We start from the raw sequence: 20,433 nt of genomic DNA, 5'->3' as shown, positions 1-20,433 counted from the left end.
GCCACAAAGGTTGTGAATTGTACTGTGTACCTGGGTGTTTTGCCTTATTAATGTATATTGGAGCCAAATCCAGATCCTATTGAAATCAATGTTAAAGTTGTCCCAGATATTTGTATTAATTCCATATATAAGGTAAAACCATTGCTTTCCAGGCCATAGATTTGTCATTACAAATATCAACCAGTTTTGTGCAGACAAATGTGAGGTTTTGAATACACAGACAGGTCTGCCAATGAGAATTCAGAACACATTTTGGAGGCTCTTTAAAAGTTGGCCTCATGACTCATTACTATTATTATTTAATATTTATATTGCAGCCACCCTCCATCTTCTCTCTTCTATAAATGGGGATAATTCTTCCTTTGTCCATCTTGTCTATTTAGTTTGCTTCTTTGGGACAGGGACTGTCATTTTCTGTGTGTTTGTACAATGTCCAGTAGAATGATGCTCCAATAATCAACGGAGACATCTAAGCAGTAATATAAATGATTTTTTAAAATGTTCTGTTTGCTACGCGTATGTACCACATATTCAATATGAAGAGTGTTTTTATATTACTAAAATTAACTACAAAATATATTCACTAAAAATTAGCTCTACTACTACTGCGATTTGCTTTCTCTTGGTATCTCCCAATGAAATGTGCATTCCAAATTCTTATAGTAGAGAACTATCCTCAGGATTTTATGGGCCCAGAATATATATATATCCAAATCCCAAGCTGGTGTAAATTGGCATAGCTCTGTTGAAGTCAATGGCAAAACTCATCTTGATTTTTGGAACCGGAATTTGGTTCAATTAACAAGCTACTAGTACATGAAGACAATCAAGCTACACTGATTTACAGCAGCTGAGGATCTGACTTACATATTTTACATGCACCTACAACCTACGTTTGTTCAGATTTTTTTTATTATCGTTATTTCAGGTGATAAACCTAGGAGGGAGAAGTGTGATCATATTTGGATGATTCAAGTAGTGAAAAATATGAACGTGGTCGCATAAAAATGAAACAGATGTCCATAAAAACTTTCATACTATCATGCTATTTAAGTGTTACTCTTCACCATTCCTTTCTTCTTCTTCTTCTTCTTCTTTTGGTCTCCATTTTTCCTCAATAGAGTGCAAAAGTTGGCTTGACTTTATGTTCTCAGCACAAAGAGTGCTCTGTTAACCAGCAAAATGGCAAAGAAATCTGGCACTGAATTGGATGCTGTCCAGCCTAATCCATCCCAGATATTGGATAGTTGTTCATTTCCAACATAGCTAGTACCTCTGCACTAATAGAAATCTGCTGTGGGAGATACAACAGTCTGTCTTTAGTTTTGAGTAAAGTAAGTACGTAACTGTTCTGTCCAGTATTTTGAAATACTGGCTTGAGAAATCACAGTTGCACCTTCGTAGTGTTTCACTGGGCTATGTTTTCTTTATTGGCAATAGATATGGATTCAGAGTAAGAGGAAAAGAGAGTCCTAACAGGCAAACAGTAATAAAGATGCCCTTGAATTTTGAGTAGTTTTGTATTTTAATTAGTATTTCCCACACCTCTAGTAAGCCTGGGATGGGGCGAAAGGGGTGAAAGAACAAGAAAGGAGCAGTATCTTCTACCTCCGCCATACACACACACTGTAGGGATGGTGGGGGATCAGGAGGAGTGCATGTAGCACTGCCCCAGCCACTCCTGTTTGGTGATCTGCCTCTCCCCAACTGAAGGAGGAAAGGAGGGTGTCAGGAGCCGTCAAAGTCACACCCCAGCTAGCAAGGTGAGCATTTGTTAGGAGTATTTCCCATACCTCTACTAAATTCCATGAAAAATCCTACCAGACTTAACATGTTCTGCAGCAGATAATGTCTATTATCTAAGCAAATCCACAAACAGTCATTTTGCATCAGTTCTAAAAATTCCATACCACTGAATTAGTAACTGCAGAAACTACTGTAATGAAATGGCCGAAATAATCTCCTATAAAGCATACAATGAAAGCCCATGTGTATTGACTTCCAATGGCTCTGAGCAGCATGAGCATGTGCAGCTCCCTTGTTGTCTTTGTAAAGGTCAGCATGTGACGGCACTCAGTTTTCTTTGATGGGAGACTGATTTAAAGTTTTCTACTTGTGTCATATAAGATATGTGATTTTCTTTCTTCCCAAATATAAATGTTTCCTGTAGTTAATGGCCATTCCTGCTCACTTACATTATCAGACACATCAACAGTGGTTTCCCGTTCTACTTCATAAGTTTCATTAGGGGAGACCAGGAACACATGACACATAGCCATGCTCTGTCATGTGGGACAAACTATAAATAGGAAAAATTCTAAAGGCAAGAGGCTGGATTCGCCCCAGGGTTAACCTAGTTTTATGGCGCGATGTTAGTCCATCACAGTCAATGGAATTACACTGGCCTAATCTTGGGCTGACCCTGTAGGGATTCAGGCAATAGCAATAAAACTGGAGATCACAAAACTCAAATTATTTAGTCTGGAAAGGAAGAGAGCGATAAAGGGTTAAGGATTAAGCTGTGGGGTTAAGGATTAAGTAAGTCTAGAGCAAAATTCTCAGCCTCTCTTTTGCTGTACCATCACACAAGAACCAGGAGTCATTTGGGGTTCAGTCCTTCAAAGTACACAGCACCCTCAAATCCTATTGAGCTCAGCAGGAGTTGAGGGCACTTATCAACTTGCAGGATCAGGCCCCTGGCAGATGAATGGCCTAAAGTTTAACTAGTGCTAGCACAGGGGGTTCTGGGTAGTCTCCGCCCCAGAATCCAGTTTGCTAATGGCAGCAGGGGGAGTAGGAGTTTACCTGCCCAGCTACTACAGGATGGAGTGTGGCTATCCTTCTGCCACTCAAAAGACTTCTAGAAAGTGGGGGGAGGGCACAGCAGCCACTCTGTGTGGTACCAAAAGCTGCAGGATGAAAGGAGAAATGGCTAACCAGTGCCCCTGAAGAGCACTGGAGGAGAGGGAGTGAGCCTCTTGGTCTGAAAGAGACTGACCAGGGTGGGAGTCACATGGCAGTTAATTCAAGGAGCTAAACCCCTGGCTTGACTTCTGCCAAGCCAAACCTGACCAACAAAGTTCTTCCTTGCTTTTGAGCAGCTCTGGTATTTACCAGGTAATCCAAGATTTTCCTTCAATGGTTCCATAACCAGAGAGAGCCTCACTTTCTTAAGTGCAATCATTGCCTCAGATATCTTTGGACTCCCCTCTTCATTTGGCAGCCCCAGGTTACTGAGAACATGGTACCACCAAGCAACTTGCCTGATATTTGGACACTGTTCTGGATTGAAACTTAAGTTTTAAAAGTCTTTGAGGGGGATTCCCTTAATATTGTGTCAGAACATTTTCTATAAGTCATTATCACATAGTGTCAACCCCAATTCTCCCTTTGAAACAAGAGAAATGTAGGACCCAAAATACCTTTCAGCACAATCTCTGAGCAGACAGGAGTGGAGCCCAAGCCAGGAAATGACAGCAACTTCTCTGTGGTGTTGCTGGGTTGTTGTTTTTTTCACACAAATCTGTAAATCTACTTAAAATGTATACAGCAAAATTTAACTGTTCCTAGGTTTCTCACGGTCCCTTAAATCTAGTGAAAATCAATTTTCTTTTGTGCTTTATGTGCAATTATTATTATTGTTATTTCTAGGTGTTATGTTAGTGCCTAGAGGCTAGGTCCCCATTATGCCAAACCCTGTACAAACATATAAGAAAGAGATGGTCCCTGCTCCAAACAGTTTACATTCTAGGTGGATTATGATGTATTATGTAATGACGTAGGCTGCAGGTTTCAAAGAGGCCCAAAGGAGCTCGTTTCCTGACTCATTAAATTTTGGGTGCCTAACTCCTCAGGGCCTTTTAAACATGTCATTTGTTGTGTGTGTGACCATAAGGGTAGTGGGGGAAGACAGGCATAGGAGTTGCCTCTTTAACCCCATTGACATGCATTGCACTGTGAAGAGATTACTGAAGAAATGGGAAGGTTAGTAGGAAATATTTTTCTAAGAATTACTGAGCTGATGTATTTTTCCTAGAAGGTAAATGAATGATTTTTGTGTGTGCCTTGGAACCCCAGTATAGATCACATGATTATTCCTCAGGTCCAGAAACTAGTCTGTTACAACATTGATGCAGACATTATCTAATGAAGCAACAAGATGCCCACTTTTGGGTAGGTACCTTCATTTTCTTAGTGATGGGCCTGAACTAAAACATCACAAACTCTGGGAAAGTTTGGATCCAAATCCAGATCCATCCCTGTGCTTGCAGATGGGGCCAGACCCAGCACTGACTTAGACCCTGTGCAAGCCCACTTGATGTCCGTGAGACAATAGAGAGTTGGTGTTGACCAGGCCCAGAGGTCGTAAAGTGATTTGGAATGGACAGTGCTGTCTAAAAGTAAACATTATTATGATTAGGCAATGGGTCACCAAGCATAGGGGAGCTATGAAATAAAACCTAGATAGCTAGTTCTTAACATGTCTGTGTTCTGTAAAATAGTGTTGGACTGTTACCACTCTCCTCGCATGGGCTTGTCCTCAATCATTATGTTATACTACTAGAGATCTTTATTCCCCCAGATTCCTCACCACAGGTCAGTGTTTGGATCACAGCAACCTGACACAGGGATGAGGGATGGAGGGAAAGGTGCACCAACAGATAGTTATTAACAAACGGCAGATAGTGCCTTATCAGAGGTTAAACTAGGCCACAGAGCGTGGCCTGCCAGGTCTTCTTGTGCCTCAACTCCATCATCAAAGAGGAGTTTCTGCAGAATATTTGAACACTGCATTTGCCAGGAGTTGTTTTGTTTAGTTTTCTCCCTAGAATCTTTCAAGCTTAGTCTGTGCTAGGAGTGTAAACAGTGGATCAGATTCCGCAGTGACTTGTAGAATGCTATTTGAGGGCAGAATATGTTCCTGTATAACTTTTGTCTGCGCAAATTACTTATTCAGCTTGCAAAGCAAATCCTATTGAAGGAACCTGGCAGCTTCTTCAAGAGCATAGAAGGGTGGGGGGGGGATGGGTGTGATTAAATATTTTCTGGGTGTTAAACACACCACCATTTTTAAATACACATCTAAATAATACTTAATCAGAGATAATAATTCCCATACGCCAACACATAGTTTTCACTGTACACTTTTCTTGAAAGATCTCTACTTCCCCTTGGGAATCTTGTAGCGTTTATCTCTTCATAGTGATTTCTGATGTTCATTGTACAATACTGCTTGTTAACTAATATGCAGTGGCACTGCATTTCAGAGTAATCATGTGTCTGTGTCTTTTGACTTCTTTTGACCTAATATTCTAATATTTTAATTCTATTAGGGAAAGAAAGAGCAAAATCTTAGGTATCAGTCATCAAATTTTGACCAATAAAATGACATAATAATATGGAGCTGTATGGTAACTAAATAGCAAGAAACATTATCTCAGGTTTGACTTTTACAGTCTAGGACATGGAAACAAAGAAAGCACAAAGTGAAAAAATAATTAATGAATGCAGAGGACTCAATAATAGCTCTACTGATTTCAATAGAGATAGCTACACCAGCTGAGGTTCTGGTCCAAAGTTGGAAAAATGGAACTCTGTTGCCCAGTAAGCTTCGTCATACTCATATCTTCCTAAATCATATCTAGAAATAGTGCACAAGGTTGGATTCACTGGCTGGAAACCATTTCCTTGCTTCTCTAATCCTATTTTTTATTATTATAAAGAAAATAAAAACAAATGTGCGATGTAGAGAAAATGGATAAATAATGCACCATAATGATCAATCAGGAGGAAAATGTGCTTGGAAACTGGAAAACAAATTGTTCCAAAAGCACGAGTTGACATTGGTTAGTGTTTTTCTATAAGGCAAAGCTTTTTGTCTCCGTGGTAGCACGGGTGCTGTGGTTGCCATGGTAAGGTACATGTTTTGTTATGAATACTATAAACAGTCTTGCCATTGGCCAAGAACGTAAGTGAGAGATGTTCTGGTCAGACTTCACGTGGGCTCTGGTCATGGCCACGATGGCTTATATGATTGTTTACATGGCAAATTAAATAGGCTCAGGAGGCCTGTCTCTGGATGATTATGGAAGCATTTGTCTCGGTGGCCATTCTCAGGTTAATGCTGCCAATAGGTACCTCTGTGAGTCCTCTGACCTTAAGTCCCTTTACTGGAGTTTGAACCTGAATTATGCCTTCTTGCGTCCCTTCCCCTGCAACTCCCTCACTATGATCGAAGCCAAGAGGGAATGGAGTGTGTTTGATAACCAGAACTGGGAGTCAGGACACTTGTGACAATTTGGGAAATCTAGCTGTGTACAACTTACAGATTCTGGTTATGATATGAAGTTATTATTATGAATTTGTTGTATCATGGAATGCCTCTTGTGTTCTGTGGAATCCACCATTTGCTGACAGTTCTAAAGCATATCTTTAGTGGTGTCTGATATGTATTGGGTATGTTTGATATGTGTTTGATATGTTTAGGATGTTTGATATGTATTGGATCTGATCCTGCAGTCTCTATGAGTTCTTCCATTGCCTTCAATGTCTCTATTCTTGTGAGTAAAGGTTGCCAGGATAAGGCCTGTAGATGCCTGTACATTTCCCGCTCCAAAATTTGTAGGATCTAAGCAGAGGACTTCTTTTTCTAGGGCTGTCAATCCAGCACTTTGCATCAGCATTAAGTTCACACTTAAAAAGAAATAGATCAATGGAATGAGCAGAAATGCAGGATTTACTTTGCATGCAATGCATGCTCCTTTGCAAGTCAAGAGGGCAGCCACACAAACAGACAGAGCTGTTAGAGGTTCCCTGCATTGTAACCACATGGCATCCTAAAAAGTGAACATCCAGAATCCCAGCAGATACACTGCTCCCCAGGCAATGATTTGGGGACCTAAATCTTCCTGTGTCACTCATGAGCATTTAAGATTTGCCTCTCTGCAAATGATGCCTGAACCACAACATCTGCAGGGAGTTTTACAAACTATTTGTTATGGAAACATTTGCCTAATCATTCTCTTGTACATTTGAGAGAAGTTAAGAAAACAGCCTGCCACTTAATGCATGACATTGCAATACAAGCAGCCGCAACAGGAGTGATATACAGTGCTCAATATTACTTGAATTCCTGCTATGAAACACATGCTCGCTAGGAAGCACAGATGGCAGGGTTCTGTCCTCCTTTGGTCCAAGAGCTGGACTTTCTAAATTAACGCTTTGGGGCTGGTTGGTGGAATAAATTCGGGGTCTGACATAAAGGCTAGTGGCATTTCCTAGGTACTCTGTCCCAGGTTCTCTTACCATTTACACCAATGTAAATCCAAAGTAACTCCATTGAGTGGTGTAACTGAGCAGAATTTGGCCCACAGTTGTAAGAAACCCTTACCCACACTGCTAGAGGAGAGGGTTACATACATAAAGATTTCCTATAGCTCAGCATAATCATGAATACAAACAAAAAGCCCTTCTCCCAGGCTGTGTGTTTCGGGGTGATTGTAGCAAACTGTGGATGGTGCAAGAAGGCTGAAGAGAGTTTTGTGTCCCCAGAAGGGCAGTAACCTCATGCTTCCTTGGCCGCATCATTGCTCTTATGAAATGGAAATTATGTATAAAAGCAAGGAAAGCAAAGCTGTGCAATTACAAGGGACCCTGCTGCAGGTAGGCAGGCGAGGTCACTAGCAGCCAAACCAAAATATCCCATGGGGACCAGAGTGGCACAGGGGACACAGCCCTGACATGAAACAGCCCATCATGACTCAGTTTCTAGAGACCAGAGAAGGGCCATTCTCTAGGACTGTTGTTTCCCAAGCCTTTAAAAAGGGGGCTTCTAATTCAGACATACATCCTGAAATGTATCCATGAACCTCCTCTGACTGAGGGTAATAGGGGTGATGAGTGCAGTCAAGTGGAATAGATGAGACAGACAGATTAAACCCATATGAGAAAAATGTGAAGGGGCTAAATTCTGACCTCATTAACAGCTCTGCAACTCTATGCTGTGGCACTGGTGTACCTCAGAGCAGAATGGGGACCAAAGTGTTCGTCAAACCAGTTTTACTCACCATTTTCTGCCGTGGTGCCCTTTGATGCGATAGGAAAGGGTCTGTGTAAGTCAATAAGGTAATCAGCTGTTCCCTTGGATGGTGAAAGACTGGGCTCTGTTTCCGTCATTGTGCTCAGAATATTCTTTTAGCGATTGTTCCGTTTGCTTCTTTCCAGTTTTTTTCAAATGCACCCAACTTTGGGTGCATGTTCAGATTTTCAGCAAAATACCAATCAAGTTGACCAATGCTACCTGAATACATGAACTGAGCCCAGAAATCAGCTGATAACACACAAAACAAATGAAATATAAATCCTTAGGTGTCTCCACAGGCACCAGCGTGCATGCATGTGGGTTGTTGTGGGGTTGCTCACTAGTGCTGGGCTGTCCACCAGGCTTTATCAATTTAGAGCTGGAATGACAGCCCTGGAGATTGCTGATCTGCATTCATCCATCAGATAAGTTCATCATGGGCAGTAGCAGGACAAGCCTCCCCATGTTGCTTACCAATGTGCCCCAAGGAAAAGTCTCCAGAGCTCATTCGGTCATTACCTTCACTGCTGAGATTGCTAGTCAGAGTCTCTGTCAGTGCCAACTGTGACGTAAACATCTCTCGACTGGGAAATGGGTTTGGTCCACCAAGTCACAGTCAATGAGCCACTGAACATTCATCAGTGATCCAGTCAGTCTTGGCTATCATTTGGCTCCTTTTAAACAGGTGAACTAGAGGTGGAAAGCTCTGGAGACCCATTATCCAAGCTCCTCAAATAGTGGGACCTAAGCCACCTTTCTGCCTCCCCCAGTTCTAGGGCTATCAACAGCCTAAAGGCACCTCTTAGTTGTGCCAGGTGGAGTGAGGAATGCGGTGCTGGCTAAGGATTGGATAGACTTCCATGTACTCTGGCCCTGGCCCTCCTGCCCCAAGCCATTCCCCTGGCCCACTGCCCTCTGCCCCCAACAAGCCTACACCAGTGAGGGGAAAGCAGATAGTGTAGAGGTGGTTATAGCTCTATGCCACTTGAGGATTCCCCTATGTCAAGATTGAGCCCAGCATCCCTTTCCTAATAATAAACTGGGGGGAGGGGAATGTTATGTCTGCGTTACTGATATTCCTGAGAAGCACAATGCAGCCTTCCCCGTAGCATCTCAAATGCTACCATTGCTAATACATTTACTCCAAAGAAGCTCTGTGGGCAGATTGAAAAGATTTCCTGCTAGGTGCACACCATGAGAATTGTTATGTCTATCTTACATCCCTTATTACATTTCATTGTCTGCAGAGAGTTAAGGGCAAGAGCAGTTGCTAGAGAAACTGTTCTGAAAAATGAGGTAACAGTGAGCCTATCTGAAATATATTCTTCAAAACTTCAGAGTGTTCCCATTAGTGTGTAATTACCAAGAAATACATAATAAAAAAAAGCCATTTGGCTTCCCAAACTTTGAATCTAATACCAGTTAATAGTTTCAGGTTACAGTTGTTTTAATGTTTTGTACGTAAAGGGTCAAAGTTCTAGCAAACATATTCCTGGAGTTGTTGGCAGCACAGAGAGAAGGTCTGCTTTATTGCGCTTTCATAACTGTTCTGATTCCCGTAGCCAAGAAAGCACCATTAGAGTTTTTATTATTTTAGTATTAAAAACACTTTTAAAAATGTATTACAGAGGGACACCTGCAGGAGCTGAATAATCCTGAAAAATCTTTGGAAACTAACTCTACCTTGGAAAGGAATTTTTTTTTAATGCTACGAAAAATATGAGTAAAAAACCTTTAGTTGTGGCTTCATAGGAGCCATAAATTCCATTTGATAAGCCATCCTTTCTCTTTACACTCTCTAGCTTTTGTCTTTGCAAGACCAAGCAAGATCTTCCTTTTCATTGTTACTTCATTCAAACTTAAAGCCTTTTAAAAATGTTATCATCCCAAATTTTAACCCCAAACCAAACTCTCAACACATACACTTATGCCTGTTGGATTTTTCATTCCATTACATGGGTGGAGAACATTCTCCCCAGAGCAAAGAAATCCAGAAGGAACAAAATAGCCCTGATGGAACAGAGTCAACATCTCTACAAGAGCGTCTACAGATGGAACTGTCAACTTTTCTCCAATTTGGAGTTATGGAATCACAGAAATTAGGCATGGAAAAGATCATTAAGTCATCTTGTCCATGTCCCCTGCCAGTTCACAGTTGCTCTCTGCAGTATGTTCTCCAGTGGTTTGTATAGCTTAGTTCGGAATAACTAGTGAAAGGGCTTCAAGACTTTCCCCAGTGTCTTTCTGCATGTGCACATAGCACAACAGGGCCTAACTGAGCCACTGATTTTCCTCTAATGCAGTGGTTCTTAACCTGGGGTACATGCACCCCCTAGGGGTGCGAGATGCCCTTTCTGGGGGTGCAAGACATGCCAGATTTTTTTAGAAGGTAAATCATCGAAAACACAAATTAAGCACAGGTAAGTAAGTACAACTACTTTGTTTCATCAAACCTATGTATTTATTAACATTATACATTTAACGATTTCTGTAATATACAAACAAAAAATATATCTAGATTTAAAGAACTGACCTACTTCAACGATTTTTGATAAGGGGTTCGAGAACATATTTTGAGAACCAAAGGGGTGTAGGCTGCAGTAAAGGTTAAGAACCAGTACTCTAATGCAAATATTAATAACAACAACAACAGTAAATGTAGTTAGGAAAATTGCCTTTGTAATTAGGACCAAACCTGCCATATACCTACTGTTTGTGGTAACTAAAGCTGAGTGAATAACTGTCAGCTAAAAGTTTATTCAATATATTTCTTCCATCTGCAAATTGCTTGCAAACAGCTCAGATTTACTGGCAATTTGCTGAATCGTTTCTAGGAAAAATTCTTAATGTGTGGTTCATTTGTAAGCAGTTCTTTGGGAGTGTTCCAGATGTGAAATACAAAATGATTTGATTGGATGCCTAGGTCACATGGTATTTTCTGTGCCCTGATTGGATGAGTGTCAATTTGGGGCAGTGTGAGCAGCAGTCACTGCATGGGGGAGGGAGTATGTCCGGCATTTAGACCAGGAGACTTAAGTTCTCACTCTGGCTCTGCTGCTGTGGGACTTTGAGCAGGTTATTTAACCTCCCTGTGCCTCAGTTTACAATCCTTACCTGCTGTCAGCTGCATTGAATGACACTGATGCTAACTACCTCACCCAGGTTTTTGGAAGAGTTTATTAATGTTTGCAAAGCACAGTGAAATTCCTGGATGGAGGTTGTTAGAGAGAGGCAGTTATCATTGCAACTGCAGGTGGGACCCTGTTCCATGACTTACCAAACCCAGCTGGGATTTGGAGAAATCCACCTCCATCAAACATTACAGGGTGTTGTGTAAGTGCCAGAGAAAAGGCTTAATGCTTTATGATGTCACTCCTCAGATAGGGATTGCCTGAATATTTCTGCTCTCTGCAGTAGCAAAGTATTTCATTCAATACCCACTATGATGGGTTGGGTCACTTAGACCCCCCTCGGGACTGTCACCTGATGTGCTGAGACTACCTCTGAGCCCATTTTCCCTGCCAGCTTGGGACTCCAGAACCCTGCCTTGTTGAGCCAGACACACTACTCTGTTCCAATACAGACCCGGGGTCTGAACCACTTCCCCAAAGCTGCAGGCTTTAACTGAAAACCACTTAGCAGGTACTCCTATCTCCAGCACCCAGACACTGAGCTCCCAATGAGATCCAAACCCCAAATAAATCCATTTTACTCTGTATAAAGCTTATACAGGGTAAACTCATAAATTGTCCACCCTCTATAACACTGATAGAGAGATATGCACAGCTGTTTGCTCCCCCAGGTATTAAGTACTTACTCTGCATTAATTAATAAGCAAAAGTGATTTTATTAAGTATAAAAAGTAGTATTTAAGTGGTTCCATGTAACAACAGACAGAACAAAGTAAGTTACCAAGCAAAATAAAACAAAACACGCAAGTCTAAGCCTAATACATTAAGAAACTGATTACAAATGAAATCTCAGCCCCAGAGATGTTCCAGTAAGCTTCTTTCATAGACTGGACTCCTTCCTAGTGTGGGTCCAGCAATCACTCACACCCCTGTAGTTACTGTCCTTTCTTCCAGTTTCTTTCAGGCACCTCTTTGGGGTGGAGAGGCCATCTCTTGAGCCAGCTGAAGACCAAATGGAGAGGCTTCCAGGGCCTTTTATATTCTCTCTCTTGTGGGCAAAACCCCCTTTGTTCTTCTGTGCACAGTCACAGCAACAAGATGGAGTTTGTAGCCACCTGTGCAAGTCATATATCCATGAATGATTCAGCTTTTTGTAGGCCAACGCAATTGTTTACATATTAATTTGAATGTTCCCAGGAAAGCTCAGATTTGGATTGGCTTCTCCCAAAGTCCATTGTCAGTTAAGTGTTTCTTGATTGGGCACTTACTCAGAATAGTCCTTTCTCAAGAAGCTGACCAAATACTTCACTGAGGCTACTTAAAATCAGACACATTGAGATACAAGTATATAGCCAATATTCATAACTTCAAATACAAAAATGATACACACATACAGACAGCATAATCATAACCAGCAAATTATGGGTGGGTAGAAAGCTGGCTAGATTGTCGGGCTCAATGGGTAGTGATCAATGGCTCCATGTCTAGTTGGCAGCCGGTGTCAAGTGGAGTGCCCCAGGGGTCGGTCCTGGGGCCGGTTTTGTTCAATATCTTCATAAATGATCTGGAGGATGGTGTGGATTGCACTCTCAGCAAATTTGGGATGATACTAAACTGGGAGGAGTGGTAGATACGCTGGAGGGGAGGGATAGGATACAGAAGGACCTAGACAAATTGGAGGATTGGGCCAAAAGAAATCTGATGAGGTTCAATAAGGATAAGTGCAGGGTCCTGCACTTAGGACGGAAGAATCCAATGCACCGCTACAGACTAGGGACCGAATGGCTAGGCAGCAGTTCTGCGGAAAAGGACCTAGGGGTGACAGTGGACGAGAAGCTGGATATGAGTCAGCAGTGTGCCCTTGTTGCCAAGAAGGCCAATGGCATTTTGGGATGTATAAGTAGGGGCATAGCGAGCAGATCGAGGGACGTGATCGTTCCCCTCTATTCGACACTGGTGAGGCCTCATCTGGAGTACTGTGTCCAGTTTTGGGCCCCACACTACAAGAAGGATGTGGATAAATTGGAGAGAGTCCAGCGAAGGGCAACAAAAATGATTAGGGGTTTAGAGCACATGACTTATGAGGAGAGGCTGAGGGAGCTGGGATTGTTTAGTCTGCAGAAGAGAAGAATGATGGGGGATTTGATAGCTGCTTTCAACTACCTGAAAGGGGGTTCCAAAGAGGATGGCTCTAGACTGTTCTCAATGGTAGCAGATGACAGAACGAGGAGTAATGGTCTCAAGTTGCAATGGGGGAGGTTTAGATTGGATATTAGGAAAAACTTTTTCACTAAGAGGGTGGTGAAACACTGGAATGCGTTACCTAGGGAGGTGGTAGAATCTCCTTCCTTAGAGGTTTTTAAGGTCAGGCTTGACAAAGCCCTGGCTGGGATGATTTAACTGGGAATTGGTCCTGCTTCGAGCAGGGGGTTGGACTAGATGACCTTCTGGAGTCCCTTCCAACCCTGATATTCTATGATTCTAAATTACAACCTTTCTATAGACACCTTACTTGTCCTCCTTTGTACAAGATTTGGTGCAACTATGGACCTTTGTTGCAACAGTGATCTATACGGTCACAGTTCAGGTAAATAACATCATGCCCACTCTTTGTTCAAGTGCTCCCTTGCACTGAATCCTCTGTATTTCCCCTGGCATTGAGCCGCACATTTATATTATTGCACGCTGCTGATTCCTAGAAGTCTGCATGTACTAGGAGAGCAGGTAGCTCTGTAAGGCCAGTTGCTAATTCTCTCCCATAGCTGCTAATTAAAAAACCATACTGCACAGGTGGATGAGTTAGACATGTGAAAGGGAAAGTATGTTGTTTAGGCAGAATTCTGGGGCCCTGTGGTTGAGGTGTCTGCAGGGTTGTGGAGGATAACCATGCTCATGAGTAAGTACTGGTGAAAGGGTATGTGCACTACAGAACAAGTCAGTGTCTGGAGGAGACTAAGTATGGTCTAAGCATAGGAACTGAAGAGCCACAGAATCAAATCCCAAGGGTTTAGCTCAGCCTTTCCAAGCACTTGCAGTTTACCAGGTTGGGATCTGACAGATGACATCTTCAAAATGGAGTGATGGTTTTGGGTGCCTCCGTTCGTGGAATGTCCAACCTGAGATACCTGCAAGGGGCTGCTTGGTAGACAGTGCTCCCCCTATGGAACTCAGGTCCCTTAAAGGTGTCTCAGGTTGGGCATCCAAAATCACTGGCGCCTTTTGAAAATTTTAGCCTCTGGCCCTGACTCTCTATGCAGACATTAAAGATCTGCTGGGGCTCCTTTTGTGAGAGCAAGAGATTTGTCCATATGTCCTTGGCAAAAACCAGCCCCTCACTTGAATTCTGTGTGATGTTGGTCTGCCTGGCAGCTGCCTCTACCCCAGAGATCTTGGGGTATGATTTACCTTATCCTGCTCTCATTAAAGTCAATAGTAGCTTGTGCCTATGACTTCAGGGGGAGCAGGATGGGTGCCATAGTTTGTAAAGTGATTTGCAGGATAGAGGGAGCTGCAGCAAGTGCTGCAAAGGTCAGCTGTTATTGTCTGTGTGGGAAAGAGGATGTGAAACAGACACAGTGCCAAATGAATCGTCCTCCCTTCTGCAACGACAGGAGCAGAGTGGTGTTCAGGACAGCTACTTATCTACAAATATTTTTTTTAAAGAAGTGGGCTCCTTTTATTTAGGAGACTGAGCGTATGTCTACACTGCAGTGTAAACCCAGGGTTCACACTCAGGTTCAAGCCTAACTCCCTTCTATCTACATAAAAATCATGCTAACCCAGGGCTTGGACTCAGGATCCAAGGGCCACACAGGGGTGGAGGATCCAAGCCTGAGTCAAGCTGGGACCCAGGATTCAAGCCCTTTAGCTTTGCAGTATAGATGCAGCCCCACTGGACTCATCCTCTGGGAATCCATCAGAAATACTCCACAATCCCATGGGCTGATTTTCTGTGTCCTCTGTACAATCAAGTTTTTTTCACACTGCACCATGAACAAAGGGCTAGAGTAGCTACACTTTGGGAGGGTGCTAGGAAGTCTGGAACATGGGTGGTTGGACTTAGGCCCACATAATGCAGTGCAGACTGGAAGCCACAGGTTGTGGTCAGGGTACAGCTATTCCTAACCTGGGTTACAAGTGAGTGTAGATACTCAAGCCCTAGGTTAATAAACTCAGGATCCGCTCACTCAAGTTCTGTTACCGCTGGGCTTACATTGCAGCGTAGACACACCCTGTTTTACTGTCAGAAGAACATGACTTTTCAAAGGCAGGTGTGAGCAGGTCCTGTGTAACTTACAGAGAGCACAAGAAACCCCATCAACAGGACATCGACACAAAAACATAGGCAATGCCCTTACCTCAGATCACAAGGAACATGAGGGTCCCTGGCAGAGCGGGAGTTAATTGCCGGATCAGGTCTCATTCCCACACCCACACAGGTGCCAACAATTGGGGAACTGAGTTCTCAGTCAGGCGCTAAGAGCTGAAACCCCATAAAAGCAACACCTAGGTGATCAGACATTAGCAGTAAAGAGGTGGTTGTGAGAAGGCTCAGAGGTGGTAGGTCTCCATAGCAGATGGAAGGGCTGGGTTTGTGTCTTAGCCTAAATGAGCCTATAAATCTCATTATTTTGATCTGAAACCACGTGGTGGCTCACTCACACTCTACTAGACTTGCCAAATTTCTAATCGCACAAAACCAAACACCCTAGCTCCACCCACTCCTCTGCCACTTCCCTGAGGCCCCGCCCCCTGCTCACTACATTCCCCTTCCCTCGGTGGCTCACTCTCCCCCACTCTCACTCACTTTCACTGGGCTGAGGCAGCAGGATGGGGTGAGGGCTCAACCTGGGATTGTGAGCTCTGGGGTGGGGCTAGAAATGAGGGGCTCAAGGTGTGGGAGGGGGCTCCAGACTGGGGCAGGGAGTTGGGGTGCGGAAGGGAGTGAGGGTTTCAGCTGGGGGTGCGGGCTCTGGGGTGGGGCTGGGGATGAGGGGTTTAGGGTGCAGGAGTGGGCTCCAGGCTGAAGGGTTGGTCCGAGGGATTTGGAACGTGGGGGGCAGCTGCTGGTTGAGGCAAGGGGTTAGGGCATGGGAGGGGGTATGGGCTCTGGGTCAGGGTTGCAGGCTCTGGGCTGGGGCTGGGGATGAGGGGTTTGAAGTGCAGGAGGGGGCTTGGGGTTTGGGGAGGCTCGGGCTCAGAGTTGGGGTGCCGGCTTACCTCAGGTGGCTCCCAGTCAGCGGCACAGTGGGGCTAAGGCAGGCTGCCTGCCTGTCCTGGCACCACGCTGAGCTCCGGAAGTGGCCAGCAGGTCCAGCTCCTAGGTGGGGGGACCAGGGGGCTCCATGCACTGCTCTCGCCCTCAGGCACCACCTCCCCCAGTTTCCATTGGCCAGGCTGGGTTTCCACAATAGGAAAGAGTTTCTTTCCTCACGAACATTTTTCCAATCAAAAGAAAAAAGACCCAGAAAGTCGCAGGGGCATTTCCTGTGTCCAGCGCAAGTACAAGCTGATCCACAGCCCCCTCTTTAAAATGATCCACTGTTGTAGTCGTCCATGGTCACCTCATCCTGGGTCCCCTGCTTGGTACTTAGGTGATACAGTAGGCATCGTATATAGAGGCAGGTGAGGCTGAGCTGGCACTGCCATGGAGGGTCCTTTTCTCACACTCTTCTCCCATTCAGGAAGAAGCCGAAGCTACAACATATTTTTCTTACCCTGGTTATAACAGAGCTTGGCCTCACGCAGCGTGACTGGCCACACCACGTCAAACCCACATCAACCACAACCACAATCAAGCCATGCTCAATCCTGAACAATGATCCTGGCAGGTAGCCTAGCCTCACACTTCCCTCTGTGCTTCTCCTCTCCCACCCCAGTCTAGAGCAGTCCACTTTCCGGGCATTGATGGTGAGGCCTCTCAGCCTTGGCTACTGCTGTCCTTCCACACAGGGAGGTTTTCTAGTTCTGGGGTACAGAGCAAGTCCCTTTGGGCTGCAGCCCTTTCATGTCTTTCCTTGTCCCCTTCCTTTCTTCCCAGAACACCCAAGCAAGGGGAGCGGGAGTCTGACAGGCGGCAAAGAACAAACACTGGATTGATGGAGCCCTTGTCTTCTTTCAGGGAGAGTCCAGACCAAACTCCAGCCCCAAGGACTCTCGGCAGTCAGCATTGGCAGCTCCTCCTGCTCTGCAGGGCTGCCCGAGCCTGTCCGTTAGTGTTGTGTCTGACTGCCACAAAGGGTTAACCCTCATTAACCAGATGTGTAAATAACTTAGACATTTATCTTCACCAAATCCAACATTGCTCCCTTATCGGAATGTCTTTATTTTAACGCTCTCTGTGCCAGTCCATCTGCCTCGGATTTGCCCAGAATTACCTAAACCAAGAGGCAGGAGAACCCTTTGCATTTGAGGAGGGTCGAGGGGGGTGGGGTGTTCTTGCTCTGGCTAGAAAAGCATTTCTCACTCCCTCCTCCATGACTTTAATTCCACCTCCCTCACACATTTACCTCAGAGTGCAAATGAGAAAGGACATGAACGATTGATGGGGTTAAACTGCAAAAGCTCTAATGACTGCCGGAGGGGAAAGGAGTGTGAGTGTGTGAGAGAGCAATTCAGCCTTTGGCTGCATCCCAACAGAGAGAGGGTGCAGGGCTCTCTGTGTGCTTCCTGCCTAGGGTGGGGTCACCTCCCATGCCTTCTTCCCCTCCTCCCCCAAATTGCTTTCAGCGCCACATTGTTAACATCTGGAGCTAAAAAAAAAAAATCAACATTGTTTCCTTAGCTGAAGCAGAACATTTTCATGACTGGGGAATTCCTGCAGTTTGAAACCAGCCAAAAAAAGAGCCAGAGGGGTTTTAGCTTCACTTCCCCACCCCCCTCTTCTTTCAAAAGCAGGACAAAGTTTCTCTGGAAATGTGGGTTACACCCACCTTCCCCCCAGAGAAAAATTCTTATCCAGAGAGATGGGCCCAAGGTGCCAAGCTCAGATCTGAATGTCCCCAGAGTTCAGGGATATGTTGGGATGTGGGGTTTTGGTTTGAGATTCATGGGCTCCTGACAGGCAGTCCTGGAGATATAGTAATGATATTTAGCAAGGCTGTCGCAGTTTTAATCTGAAGCATTTTGTGAACTCTGTTTAAGGCTCACAACCCCCCTTGGGAAGTATGCAAGAGCTGCAGAGTGATCAGACACCAACGGGAGTAAAGGCAGCAGCTTTTGAATTGCACACAACAGTTTAGCAGAGGAAGTGAAGAGTCCCATATCCCACTGAGTGTATGAGGTATTCCTTGGTGGCTTCCCGTCCAAGAACTGACCCACATCAACCCTGCTTACCTTATGAGCTCTGGCAGAATCAAGTACAGTACAAGGTGGCCTGGCTAATTGTAATATAATTAACATTAGCTATTGTGCAAAGAAAAGCTTGTTGAATGCACATACTTACAGATTTAACTAAAATCTAATCACATCTGGGCTTATTCTGAACTTTTGCCTTTACAAAAAGGAACATACACGCTGGCCTGCCTTGTCTAATGCAGTGGGGCTTAGGTATGAGGTTGGACCTGTACAACTACCCAGGTACTTCCTACCAAACAGGGTGGTGCTGATGTTCAGTGGACTGGCAATAATGGATGACTGCTCTTTAATTAGGACATAGGAATGGCCAATCTGGATCAGACCTAAGGACCATCTGATCTAGTGACTTCTTTTTGACTAGTATCCGATGCTTCAGAGGAAGGTGTAAGAACCTCGCATTAGGCAGATATGGGATGATCAGTAGAGCTGGCAGTAGAGCAATAGTGGGAAAGAATAGCCTACCTCAATTGCATTGCCAGGTGCATTTTGAAAAGAAATGTTGCCTACAAATATTATCTTAAAGAAGCCTTAAAAATAGCAAGAGAGTTGATAACTGTATGGTATTGTTCAGATTGGTAACCTGTAGCAAACTTTGTGGCATAACATTTATACGGTGCCAGGTGATTGACTGCCCTCGGCTCCAAAGCGGAAGCTGCTCTAGCAACTCTCAGTGACATGGCTTTGTGGTGTAATCAACAATTGTGTTCTCTTTGCCACACATGGAGACCTTTGCTGCCAGGATGTGATACTGTTGCAATGTTGTTCTCTGATTGGAAGGCTGGGATAATAGATGAAGCTGGTGGAATATAGATTAGGAAGAACACTGAGTATGTCTGGAAATATCATTTTAAGTACTCTCAGCTGTTCCTTTGATATGACTTGGGTGAGAGAGAGCATGTCCAGAGTTGAGATAGGTGAAGAATGGGTGTCATTTGTATAGAAAATGTGGCCATATTTGAAGTGCACACTTGAGCTGTCTTAAATGGAGGAGAAACCCTGTCAATTGCCCATCTGTTTCCAAACATCCCTTTTCTGCCTTGCCCTAATTCCCCGCTCCCACTTCAGCTATGAGTTTGCTCTGTAATTAGGCTATTTAGGGGCCTGATGCTGCGAGTTGCTGATGCTCCACTCCCATCACCCTCTTCCCAGGAATGGGGGATGAGAGACACTTCTCTCCTTGCTTATTTCATAAAAATCCATCAAAACAGACATAAGAATAAACTACAAAGGCAACTTCCCTTTCTGCTGTTTTCCAGCTGCTGCCTGGCTCAGGCGGGGCTCAGTTGTCCTCTTCAGCACTTACCATCTCCAAGGTCACACCGCCCCCACACTAGAGATGGACAGTCCCTATGCCCCATAACCCAGCAAAGTGGAGGGTGATGATCTATAAGAATATCCCCATCACAATCTCTTAGTCATAAGAAGAGCCTTTGCACCGAGGAACCATCTGACAGTAGTTCTGCATTTTGATTGGCCGACAGCCTCCTGTGGTAGTGTAAATATTTACCCATGTATTGGTGGTTGTGTGGAAGGTGCTAAGGCACACAATCAGGGTCTTTTTTATAGGGTCTCTTTCCTCATCTGAACTTTTTCTCCAAGTCATTTCTTGGTTTCTGTCTAATTTTATCACTAGCCCTTTGGAAAATCCATTACTTTATTCCCCATTTTAAATGTAGTACATATGACGGCAGCGACCTGCAGAAAGCCTGGTGTACTCAGTGAGATCCTAAACCAGGGCACATGCCGGTATTTTTTGCATCCCAGTAGGAAACCACTGGTATCCCACCCCAAGCAAGAATAATACTTAGTTCTGAAGTGGCACTTTTTGTCTTCAGTGTGCTTTGCACCCATTAAGCAATTAGTCCT

The sequence above is a fragment of the Chelonia mydas genome, chromosome 18 (genome assembly GCF_015237465.2).
Source record: "Chelonia mydas isolate rCheMyd1 chromosome 18, rCheMyd1.pri.v2, whole genome shotgun sequence".
NCBI lineage: Eukaryota > Metazoa > Chordata > Testudines > Cheloniidae > Chelonia > Chelonia mydas.
The sequence above is the reverse complement of the archived record's forward strand: the minus strand, read 5'-3'. Positions refer to the sequence as shown.